The sequence below is a fragment of the Hibiscus syriacus genome, unplaced genomic scaffold (assembly GCF_006381635.1).
Source record: "Hibiscus syriacus cultivar Baekdansim isolate YM2019G1 unplaced genomic scaffold, ASM638163v2 tig00111644_pilon, whole genome shotgun sequence".
Lineage (NCBI taxonomy): Eukaryota > Viridiplantae > Streptophyta > Magnoliopsida > Malvales > Malvaceae > Hibiscus > Hibiscus syriacus.
Window position 1 is genome coordinate 1,055,895 of NW_024063144.1, and position 13,825 is coordinate 1,069,719.

The 13,825-nt window shown below is 33.2% G+C and overlaps 1 pseudogene; it reads right to left on the minus strand.

Annotated features, from left to right (window-relative positions):
- Positions 1-8,010: 8,010 nt before the first annotated feature.
- LOC120166742 lies at positions 8,011-11,090 on the minus strand (annotated as a pseudogene).
- Between the last annotated feature and the right edge of the window lie 2,735 nt (positions 11,091-13,825).

A 13,825-nucleotide genomic window follows, 5' to 3' on the forward strand; every position in this document is an offset into this window, starting at 1 on the left:
ATAATAATAATAATAATAATAATAATAATAAAATAATAACTAGAAAAGACCCGGACAAAAACGGGTGTCTACAGCTACAAAACTAAATGATCTTGAATTCAAACAAATATACAAGCATAAAGCCATAAAACATCTCTCTTTTACATAGTTATCTGATGTCTTGATGCTCTCAGGTAATTTTCTAATCTTAACATGTCGGGTTGATAACGTTGATATCTCCTAGTAAGCACTACCAATGGGTAGAATTCATATTGTGCTTGAACGCCAGGCAGGTTACGTCTTATAGAACGTACATGGGCTTCATTTTCAGTATTTTTGTTTATGGCGGTACTCCTTTCTCGATCGATATCTCTTGCAGCCAACGTTTGTGTTATCTGATTCAACGTTTCTTGCCGGGAACTTGAGACCTTGTCTCTCTTATCTTTAGATTTAGATCTTTTCATGGCCCGTGCACAACTACTTGTGATCCATGCACTCAAAACTCAAATATCTCATATGAATTATTTAAGCTTACTTAACTCGCACGACTGGCCCAACTAAGATGCAGAACATGATCTACTATTCCTCTGGAAAGGTCCACATATTTTCACTATACTCGGCATCAACATAATTAATAAGTGAATAAACGATTATTTAAATTCATGATTTTTTAAAAATAATTTGATGTGATTATAAGATACTATATGTTTAAAACTTCTTTATTAATCGACAAAGTATACACCCTACAAACACAATTATCCAAATTCAAAATTTTTAAAAAAAATAATATTTTATTTTACCATTGAATTACTTCATAAATTCTTGAATTCGTGAAATTTAAAAAGCTATAATAAATGAAAGAATAACGGTATATCATGAGTTATCAAAATAAGGGTGTAGGCCATTTCCCCGATGCCAAAGTGTAAGGCAATAGGAGTAGGTGCCTATGGGTATTAGTCAAGTTTTCCGAATTATTAAAGACACTAATTAATTGTTAATCCACCGAATATAGGAGTAATGTAAAAATACAAAATGGTCAATCCTCAGCACAGGGATACATTGAATGTAATTAGATGCAGTCACAGCATCTACTTTAATTCTTCATCTTTGATATTCACAGTATGAAACAATAAAATATTAACTGTGCCAACGAATTGAAGGGATGGGTTCAGTTGTGGAGGTTAGGGTGTAAGTGGATGAGTGATTATTTACGAAATTTTTGTGTTACATCCTTTATTTTATATTAACGCATTAGATTTTATCAGAACGTTTTAATTAAATGTGTTGAAACGAAAATAATATTAGAATGGCCTATAAGAAATTTTTATTCTTTAATTTTTTTTAATGAAAACTATCATCTTCTCTCTTCTGGATTTCTCACAAATGTACATGTTTATTTATTATTCTTGTATTGCAAAATAAGTTGGTGAATTAGTCATGGTTAATGTTTCTTTTTACAATTTTCACTAATTAATAAAATTTAATTATCATTATAAGTAATATTGTGCATACATATAAATTTGTCACAATACATGCCAACTTATTTTAAAATAGACCAGTTAAGGTTAAAAAAATACGTGAAAATAATTTATTATTGATTTGAAAATACATACCAACTTTTTAACGGTGTTATGAGATGGCCCAGGCATCAAAATGATGTCGTTTTGAAAAACTCAAATATACACCAAAACGACGTCGTTTCGAACTCTCTTCACCCCCACATTTTCTCTCTACTTTACAAATAAGGTGTGACCTGTTGCTGCCGAGGCCACGCGTCATTTTTCACTCCCCCATTTGTCTACCGTAGTTAATGGTTGCCGTTCGGTCTCAAAATTCATGGGTTGGTTCATCTTGACTCCTGAATCTGAATCTGAATCTGGTGGTTGTTTCACCGAAAAATGTTCAAAAATCCATGAATCTCGACTGAAACACTTCGACTTCCTCACTTTTAATCTCCAATTCGTGGAATTTGTATCCTCCTAGACCCAGCCTATGCGTCATGACTAGGTCTAATGAGTTACATTAAAAATTTTCCATAACATTTTATACACTTTAATGTAATAGCATCTAAAAAAACATAATAATAATAAACCCCAAATTTAGTATATAAAACATGAAATATCGCAAGTTAAACAAAGTACCAGTAATCAATATAAAAATAATCCATACATCAAAGGTAATATAAAAATACTTCATAAAGTAGTATATCAAAATATAGGCACATGTCACCAATTAGAAAGACAGTTTGAAAGACATAAACATTACAACAAAATATACTTTAGAATGTGTCGATCCTCTAAGTGTCTATCCAAAAATATCTGAAAGGGGAAAATATTTATGGAAGTGAGCTAGGGAGCTCAATGTGTTCCAATAAAAGCAGAATAAAACATATTGATACATTTCAAACCTGATTTCAAAAAAAGCATAGAGTAAAAACAACATTATAGTTTTTGTTTAAAACACAGAGTTACCCTCTAACTATACAATATATGCAGTTCCCCATTACTACATCCATAAGTACTTACCCCTAAGCCCATCAGACATAGGGGCCAACCCAAGGAAAACCTTGGGGCCTCAAAGCCTACCCAAGGAAACACCTTGGGGCCTGAGAGCCTGCCAAAAGAAGTATTTTGGGGCTTGAGAGCCTACCCAAGGGAATATCTTGGGGCCTAAGAGCCTACCCATGGGTCACCTTAGGTCCGTAAGGAATTACCAGCTTAATCAGATTTGAACCTCCAGACTCTTACCCAAACAATATCCCAATAAATCAGTTCATACAATAGCCAATGATTCTATGATCCATAAAACATGCATATTACATTTTCAAGTAAAATATGTAATCAGATAACATAGATCAAACAACCATAGCTTATAAACGATATCTAGTAAATTAGTACATTGATCGGTAAAAACATTATTAAATCAGTCCAAATATCAAAACATATTTCAAAATAGATAAAACAATCATATAGCACACAAGGAACACACCTCGCAAAACAGGTCAGTCTGGAAGATCTAATGAGCACCAATCTCACTACGATCTACAATAATACACGATCCTAAATCAGATTAGAACAAAGTTACTATCAGAGAAATATACTGTCGACACCATTTTTCACCCTGGTTGGGAAAAGATCGATACCGACTCGGGGTTTTCTCTTTGAACAGGTTTTTCGAAATGTGAGGAGTCGCCACCAATCATTTAAGGTGGGATTGGGAAACCATAAAAATCGGATGATTTTAATAAAACATTTTATTTTTATCAAAATATAGAGTTTTAAGGTCTGTGAAAATCCAGAAATCGGGCTCAGGAGTCAGTTACGCGTGGGGAAGGATTAGCACTCCCAGAAACACCCAAAAATTGGTACCTAGTTGGTTACCCTATATTTAAAATCAAAAAATTTTGAGTTTGATCTTTATTTAATTTGAAAATCATTACGGATGCAAAGTTGAAAAGGGTATTCGTTTATTGAGACCGATAGCGTTCACTCCAAAGCGTAAATGCGGGAGATCAACTATTGTGTCTAATAACCGAATATTGCCTCGTTTTTAGAAAATCATGTTGCAGTCTTTGAAAAGAATGCCGACCTATTTCGGGAGTCACCAGTAGTCACCCTTTGAGCATACTTGCGGGAGATATACCATTAATTCCCTAATAAATGAACATTGCCTTAGGTTTAAAAATAAAATGAAATCAAACAAATTTTTATTCATCCTCATTAAGCTAAGGGTAAATTAAGGCTTTTTCTAGCTTAAAGTGTCGAATTATGAAAATAAAGGAACCTAGGGGATTAAACCTAAATGTAGGCTCTAATATTAACCCCGTTTGATTTTAAACCAATTATTAAATCGAATAACTGAGATGGTCCCTCGAGCATTTAATCGAGGGTTGACTTGAATTATCCCCTAAATTAAAAGACTAGTTTGAAATCAAACCTAAAGTGGAGGCCCTATTTAACCTATTTAATTATGTCAAAATTAAAACACTAATCGAAGTTCGGGGACTAAAAATGTCAAAGAACTAAAATATCGAGCTCAAAGAGACTAAAAGTTTAAGGGCCTAAATTAATAATTTCTAAGGTTAAGGACTAATTTAAAACCTACTTACAATCTAAATTATTAAACCTAAAGTTTTTTAGAAAATATTAATTATTAATAAATTTTAAAAGTCGTGCGATCGATTCAAGTAATCGGGCATCTTATGCGAAAACTCGACTCGAATTGCTCACTAATTAAACTAGAGTGTCATCCTAATTTCTAAGCTTGATTTGAATATTAATCTAATTTAAAAAAACTAAGTTTACGAATTAAATTATGAAACAAAACAAATAATAATAAACTTAATTAAAATAAAAAATAGTACAAAAATAATTAAAAAAGTAAATAAAAAACATAAACTAAAGGACCTAATTGCATGAATATCTAATTACAATATCAAAAGAAAATAAATGAAACATATAATAATGGACTAAATTAAAACAAATTAAAATTTGAAGTTTAAATCAAAACAAACTAAAAATAAATAAATTGGGGACAAAAATACAAAACGTGCTGTAAATTAAAGGGACTAAAAGGTAATTATACCATTGAATTTAAGCCTAAAAATAACTTGTTAAAATAAAAAGGAAAAAAGTACAAAATTAGTCCACAAAATTTTTAAAAAAATTAAAAGGTCACTACATGACCAAAATCTAAAAACACGCTAATAGTAGAGGAATAAAAGGAGATTATACCAAAAATTACAAAGAACAAAAAGTAATAGAAAACTTATGAAAACGGTTCCTACTAGTGACCTTTTTGTAAAAACACGAGAATTGTTGGGGGACTAAAAAATAATTTTCCCCTAAATTGTTTTATAAATACAACTTTTTTCTTTTTCTTTTTTTACATTTTTTTTTTCATTTTTTCAGTTTAAAAAAAGAAGAGAGATAGGCTCTTATCTCTCTCTAGAATCCGACCATTGTCGGCCTCCTGGCCATCATTGGCAGCCGTCCCGACCGCCGTCGCCGGTCGTTGTCCACCAAAATTCACAGGGAGACTCGTCTTGAGCTCCTCGTCATGGATATAGGCTCGATTTCCCACGAAACAACCTCCATCGTCGTAAAAATGGCCGAGATTGTTCGGCTTTTCGGGCTCCGATGACTCCTCTGATGATCCAAGGTGAGTTTCAATCTTTACTCCTTTATTTTTTGTATTTTTTTCTGTAAAAATTGGTTTGGTTGTTGTTGTTGTTCGGGAAACAAAAGGCCTATGTATTTGCATGTTATGCGATATACGTATTAGCGTTTTTGGAACGAAACAAAAAGCTACATTTTACTTCAAAATCTAAAAGAACAAGAAAAAATTGGTTTTACTGAGATCTACTGCAAGGCACGAAAAAATAAGAAAATAAATGTTATTCAAATACTTAGAAAAAAAAAAAGGAAAAAAAATCTTGTTGTTTTATTGCTTTTGGATCTCTCAAAACCGAGAGTGATTACACTGTGTTTTTATTTTTCTGGATGTCCTCCCCCCGAAGAGGTTTACACATGATTTCCAATCGGGTTCTTATTCTCATTTTACAGAAAAATAAAAATGATTCTAACTTTGTTTTTTTCTTGCTTGTTTCTGTAGGTTGCGTGTTGGTAGAAGTAACGTGTGTGGAGGCCTCCACTAGGATTGGGGCAGAGGAGGGGTGGTTCTCGGTTGGACAGTGGGTGGTGTGTGTTGATTGGTGGGTTGAGCGGTTGGTCAGACAGGTCACGTATGTTCTTCGAGTTGGGTTTAATTTGGGTATGTGAAAATGGTGCTCACATATACTAAATATCACATTTAACAAGGTTACTGAATCGTACGAGAAATCACAGATCAAAAAGAGCTAGGTCGAGAGGATCACAGTCACCTATCATAACCAAAGTTAAACTCAAAGTCAATAGGTCTGGTCTCGGGTCAAAATCAACAATTAGGTCAAAATCAACACTCAAGTCAACTATTGGGTTAGCAGGTTGACTCAGATCGGATATGAGTTGACTTGGTTGACTCCGTCTGCGTTAACTCATTTTTTAGAAGATTTGGTCGGTGGAGAAGCCCATGCGCCAAGGCGGCATATGGTGACCTGTCCGGAGGCGACAAAGCAGGGGAAGGCGGCAGATTACTCCTGAAGCAACCAAACACCAGAATCAACCCAAAAACAATTCAGATTTTTAGCCAACGCTAGAAGAATAATTTAAAATAATCAAATGAACACTTACCCACGACGGTATGAGAAAACAACGACAGAAGGGGACGCAAACGACGAGTTTTGTCGGAACAGAGTGAGGAACTTGGTGGTAAGGGCGGTGAGGCAAAACAACATAGGACGCGGTGGCAAATCGTTAAAACAATGGCGTGATTTTGAGTTTTCAACGAAACTTAAAGTTGATCTCCATGGTGAACGGCGGTGCCAACCGGTGCGGGAAAGGACAGGTTTTTCTCAGAGACGTCCTTAATAAGAAATGGGTCTTCGAAACTCTTTCGTTGATTTTTAAAGAATGACTATTGATTTGGGTGCTTTTAGAATCAGAGCTTGATCAGAGGTCGACGAGGAAAGTCACATTGGTGGCGGTGCAAGCCACCGTCAACCGGAGGTGAATGGACAACGAGGCGATAGTGAGTTAACGAGTGAGATGAGTGCTCTGTAAGGCTGATTTTTCAACAAGAAAGGGTAAACTAGTTGCACAAATTAGAATATGGGTTTTCAAATCCCATAAGTCGATTTAAAATAAATTATTAGATAAATTCTATCATATACGGTAGCATGGCTCAAAAGGTAAAGGTTGAAAGAGTAGGTTCTGAAGGAAAATGGGTAATTTAGAACACAAGTCCTCAAACTTGCTTGGTTAAACTGTTTTGTCACAAATTTCAAATCAGCTTCAAATTTGATTCTCAAAATTTGTCCAATTAATTATGAATATCTTTCATGAAATTTTAGGGTGACAGACTTTGGATCAAGTTTTAAAAAATGGAGGTCGGATTCAGGCTCAAGGTCTCGAGGCGAAGCAACCCATGAAATTTGGGATTGAACAACCACCATCTATGCTGGTTGACAGTGGCCGACAGTGACATCCGACCACCTTCTGTTTTTATTTTGTAACTGAGTGAGCAAAATAGAAGATAGAGTAAAGTTCAGTGAGGAACATGTAATTTACCCTTTATATTTTCAATTATTTTATATCAAATAATAATAATAATATGACACATCATCACAACGTTAGAGAGATAACGAGAAAGTGAGCAAAATGATTCAATCTGTAAAGTTCAGTGAGCAAATTAGAAAAATTAAAAGTACGGTGACCAAAGAGGAGAAAGAGTAAAATTCAGTGTGGAAAGATATAATTTACTCAATAAATAAATATATAATTATACTATGTCAATTAAATATATTTAAGGAATTAAAATTCCTTGTAACTTTATACTAATAATTATATTTTTAGAAAATTATTATACGATATCCAGTCATATTCTTAATATAAAAAAATAATGACACTTTTGAACTCAAAAGTCCCTCTCCTTGTTTTATTTTTCGAAAAGTTTGGAGCGATTATAATGTAAAATTTATTTAGAAATTTTCTTACTCATAAATAATACATATACACCTTATAGATGCAGTTGTTTAAAGTTAAGACCTCAAGAAAGTATAACATTCTTTTTAATTACGAGTTCAGTCCCTCTCCTTGTTGTTAATTAATGTCTAGCTTGTTAAGTTATAGTTGTCAAAAATGAATGCTGTGAAGTCAGTTTTACTTTGGCGTCCGCACTAAGTATAATTTCTAAGAAATGATAAGAGCAGTAAAGAGAAGTTAACATTGCAAAACTTAAGTAACATCTATTTCTATTGGATATATATATATATACATATGAAACCTTTGAATAGGTATAGTCTCTATCTGATATCTGTTTTATCCATGGGGACAATAACCGATGGAGGTACGAGAGCCATGTATAAAGTGACCACTTCTTCCTCAGGTCTTTTCATACATTGGTAAAAGCTGCATGATAACTTGTCATCAATATTTAAGACTAAAGTGATAGATGATATTATTCCATACAATGATTACAAATATATCAACATTTTTCGTAGCATTCTCGGAAAAAGATAAACACAAGACCAAGAGAGTCATGTACACCCAACTCATCCCTTGATTATGGCTTTTGCCGAATACCAAAGAAAAAGAAAACAATGCTGAAAACTCCAAACTCATCTTCCATAGCTTTTATCATATTATCATCCTTCCATTTGATTCTCTTCTCCTCTAATCTCTGCATCAAACTATACCTCGTTACTTCACCAAGTTGCAAGCCTTTTTATATATATATATATATATGATTTATGCTTAATACACCCTCATTGTAGAATCTTATGCACCATCAGTTCTAGTTCGTTGATGGAGCATTTAATGCATCAAATAAGCCTTGATCATTCCATATACTAAGTAAACATCAATCACCAAGTCTATGGTGAAATGATAAACAATTTTACTTGAACTTAATCTTCGATTGATAGTTGTTCTTAAATTTGATTCGGACAACTTCTTATCCTTCCTCTTACCTATAACAATGATAATAACGGTAGATGTCACCATATGTAATCCTTTTCAAGTCAAACTAATAATGTATATATACATAACGAATAAACTCGATTATAATATCATCTCATCAAATATTTTAAAATAAATAAATCATTTCGTACTTAATTATTTGGCATCATCTAATTTACAGATTCCATGAAAATAAACTCAAAAAATTACAAACTTAATAATGTTGCATGCCTTGATAAGGTAGGAGGGATAAGAGAAATTATTCCTTGATTTTGCATGCCTAAATAAATTTTTTAAAAGGTTTAATTATACATGTTGGAAAAGGAGACTCAGGAAAATCCTAACCCATATGAGTATATATGCATTGTCATGTAAAACTGAAAACGGATCAAAGATTGCCTTACATTTTCCTAGTTAAAATTAAGAAAGGAATGTTTAACCTTCTATAATGAACTAACTGTGATTCCAGAAGGGAAAAAAAAAAAAAAATGGCATAAATCAAGAGCCATGAACATAGGTTATTTATAGAAAAAACTAACTGACCATGCAAATATGTTTCTCCATCTTAGATTTACGTCCCAAGATGGAGATGTAAATCACATTATAAGTAGAAGTTCACTTGAAGCTGGGACGAGTGCAGAATTTATGTCACATTAGGAGGCGGACGTAAAATTTATGTCGGACGAACTTATAAAATTTTAGAGGTTAAAAACATATTATCAATAGAAAATATAATAGAGAAGAATTTGAAAATTTTAAAGGAACGACTGCATCACCAATTTCCCTCGATTCATCCCTGACTGAAAGTACATAGGAAATACATAGGAACTGGATATGATCTGCGATATCTTTCATATGAATCATTGTTCAAAAGAAACACAATCTGCAATCTACAAGCTCAAGTGAGGTATAGCAAAACAACATGAATTCTTTGGTAGGAGAAAGGGTTTTGTATTTGATGATGGCGAAAGAAGAACGACAAGAACACGTGAGGTGTTAGAACTTTGAGGCTTAAAATCATGAACATGGAAATATATGGAAGGTACGAAGGGCAACAACAAAGTTTATTTATCAATGCAGAAATGCAAAATCTCAAAACTAGCCCTGCAAAGATCTTCTGCACTACAGAAAAGCAATATAAATAAGGTGGGGCATTAGTTAAATTGTTGTTATTGTTAAGGTTAAAGAAAGCCATTGTTAGTTTAACGAGTCAGGCATATCAGATCATCCCTGCATAAAAGATTCGCAATTATGTAAATTCAATTGAGCAAAAAGGGATGGATAAACACTAAAATATATCTAAGGTGATTCATCGAGAAACCTTAAACATTCAACAGTCGTTTGCTGTCAATCATTTGTATATTTTATATTTGCAAACATGGAAAAGTGTATGATTTATACATCTCACTTCACCATTCATGGCTGCACAAATCCGCAGAATCTTTAAACGGGGAAAAGTTGTCATCAACTAACTAACATTACCTTGAGCAACTCTTTTCAGTCAGTTTTTGCATACTTCTGGGCAGCTTTTTGTTGTTACTATAAATGCAGATTAGGGTTCTTGAAAATTGTAAACTTCGGGTGATAGCCAAAGGAAAATGGCTTGTTTATAGCGATGGGAATTGATCGATTTCTATCTTGTTTGGCTCCAAATAGGTAAAAGATTAGTTTTTGATTTGTTGGTTGTATGTTAGTGCTTAGTATAGTCTTCAACGAAGCAGTGTTTTTAGTTCAGAAATGATCTCATGAAATGAAAATAATAGCACAGCTTCCTAGATCTAGCATTCTGATAGTATTAAATTACGGCCTAAATCATGTCTTATCATCTATAACATCCCAATGACAATCGCAAAATAATTTAGTACTACGAGCTTTCTGCAAGTGAAAGTAGGTACTGAGATTAAGGATGATAGAACAATTTACCGTATAGGGGTCCAAAGAATCAAGAAAAGTGAATGGTGGAGCTTGATTCATCACTCCCCTTGCCTTGAGCCGGCTTCTTTTTCTTCTTCTTATAAGGGATCCCCCTTGCCTTAGCTTGACACTCCCGGACCTCTCTGAGATAAACACGAATCGCACCGCTGGCGAAAGGGTTGGTCTCAGGTGACCCTCCGTTCTCTTCATACGCAGCTCGAAGCCGACCGATAAGAGCATCAAGGCTGCCCCAAGCTTGCCGAAGGGGGCAAGTGCAAGGCGCAGGAGGCTCAGGATGTCCATAGAACATGCAGCCCTGGAGGTGGACCTTGGTCTTGCCGAACTGATCCAGGTACCGAAGGAAGTCAAGGACGTGGTTGCAGTTGCACTGAGAAAGAGGGACTGGAGGCCTCTGGTTCTTCAGGTACTGCCCGAAAGTGTTCCAATCCCTTCTCTTCTGTGACTCATAGCGGCTAGGAGTGGGGGCTGCTGCTGATCATCCCTTGATGATCCTTCAGCTATGTCCTTCCCTCTTTCACTGGACATATCGTTTAGATGGATTGCGATTAATTATCTTTGCTAAACAAGGCAAGAAATTATAAAGGGGTGGGGGGGAGAGAGGTGAAAGGAATAGTTGAAGGGAGAGAGTGGAGGAAATGAGTTTCCACATCACGGGAGCCATTGGGCCATAGCCAACATGTTGCTTTCTTCTTCATCTTTCGTTTCTGTATTCACCTTTGTCTTGTTTTATTTTTAAATAATACTTTTAGTACCATAAATTAGCTCTACAGTTCCTCTATTAATGCATACAATTATTGTATCTTTCTTTGTCGACATGAAACGTTATCATGTTAACTTTGATGCCCTAATTACCATTAAACCCTGAATCTCTCCCTGCTCATGATTTTGATACATGATAGAGTTATTATTTAATTAACTGTTTAATCTAGGGTTAATAATACATTGGTCGTTAGTACCGGACTATCAATTTTGTTCCGTTTTGGTTACCAACTATTATTTTTTTAAGATCATACATAATGTTATATTTTGGTTTTATTTTAATCACCCGTTAAAAAATCAACAAAATTGTTGACACAACATTTTTAAAATTTTTCAATGATGAGAAGTGGCATTACCTTATGATGATAGGTCAACATCATCGTAATTTTTTAGCGTTGGATATAATTTTTGAAATAAAAAAAGTTGGATGACCAAAACATAACAAAAGTAGTAGTTGAAGTACTAAATGTGTAGTTTACCCTAATATATTTAGGATAAACTAAAGTTTAGTATATAAACTATTAGTTTTATTTCGTTTTAGTACCAAAACTTTCATTTGTTTCAAAATCTTACCTAAGGTTTAAAATTTAAAATTTTTCACTTAACTTAACGATATTGCATCTTTTATGGGTAAATTACATCATTCATCATTCAACTAACTTCTCACTCCTATTTTGGCCATTAAAGTTTAAGTTTTTTTCAATTTAACTACTCAACTTTCAAATTGCTCATATTTTAATCACTCTAATTTATTTTACTAATATTTTTTGTGACATGATATTTTATTTATTTATTTTATTAATATATAATTAAAATTTAAAAATAAATTTGAAAGTTAGAGTGATTAAATAGTAGTAATTTGAAAGTTAAGTAATTAAATTAAAAATAAACTTTAGTGACCAAAATAAGTGAGAAGATAGTTAAGTGATGAATGATGTAATTTACACATAAAAAGGAGCTAAATACAACTCACTTGGGGTGCTTAATTAGTTGAGCAGCTCGAAATCGACTCGGTCAAAACTCAGTAAAAGCATGACTCGGGTTGACTCGACTTGAGAGCTCGGCTTGAGACCTTAACGAGCTAAGTCGAGCAAAGTCCAACTCAACTCGATAAGTTCACAAGCAACGCTCTTTAATATTTTTAATAACTTTTAGTAGTTATCTTCAAAAAAATCATTCAAAAAATTATTAATTTACTAATAGATAATAAAATATATGATAAAGTACTAATCTATTAATTTTTTAATAAATAATTAAAATACTAAATTATTAATTAACAATTATTATTTACTGCACCAAAAAATGAAACCCTAATTATTATTTTAATGTATTTATAGATTGTTATTTTGGTGTTGAGACTTTGAATTTGTTTCATACATTCTTTCAATAATATTTAGTTAAATTTATTAATTTATATTTATATTAAGTTCTTTATATTATTAGCATATTTTACTTATAGTTAAGAAATAAAATAAAACTTTCGGTGAGTTTAACGAGTAACGAGCTTAATAAGCTTAATGAGCAACAAGTCGAGCAAGAAATTTTATTAACGAGCATGAGTCGAGTAAAATTTTAACGAGCTTAACGAGCAATGAGTCTATTTGAGCAACAAATTTTTTAACTAGAACGAGTCGAGCACTGCCCAACTCACGTTCGATAAGAACTCCTGAAATCACCCGTTAAGTTTTTAAAAGCGATGTACTAAAATGAAATAAAAAGTAGACGTTGCGTATGATTTTGAAACAAATGAAAGTCTAGGTAGTAAAACTAAACAAAACCGGAAGTTTAGGTACTAAATACGTAGATCACCCATATATTTGATGCCTTTATTTAATAAGAAAAAAGTAATGGTTCTTTTTTCTTTTTGGTTACTGATTTGAGTTGCAAGTTTCTGCTTTGCGTTGCTGCTTCTCTCATGGTTTCTTAATCTTCTTGAGTTTCATCTTCTGTTTAGGGCACGAAATTGAAAGAGCTATATTAATTTAGAGGTATGACGTCCATTTTTAACTATATCGGTCAAAATAAAATAATTTTTGAAACAGTGATTCTTCTAGATGTGCTATTTATTTACAACCTTTCCTCTACTTTTACAATTAACGTTCTGCTTGACGTTAGTACTTTCGCAACAAAGCTACCATATTTGACTGAGAGGTTGGGTGTGAAAGAGAGATGTTTGTGGTGTCATTTTCAAAGGCAACGGGAACATATACAAAACCCTGGAAGAATACTATGTACTACTGGCTCCAACTCATCCGCTTCTACCTGTAGTGTGTAGAACCAAGCTTTCTCATTTATTTACAATTTGTTTTTTATTTTGTTAGGATTTTGGGAACATAATCACCCAGCCTGCCAAAATCGATGATCCCTTATAAAATAGGCACAGAATTTAAATAGGGATTACGATCATATTTTCTATTGTGATTACGTTCACAACAAATATTATTATAATTAGTATAGATATCACAATCATAAAATAACAATTTTAAACAATATCTTTATCATTATATAAGAGTTGCTATTCTAATACTAGACTGCTATTTAAACCGCATAACTTTCTTTTCACTAGACTCGTTCCAAAAAGATATGTGGACTATGTG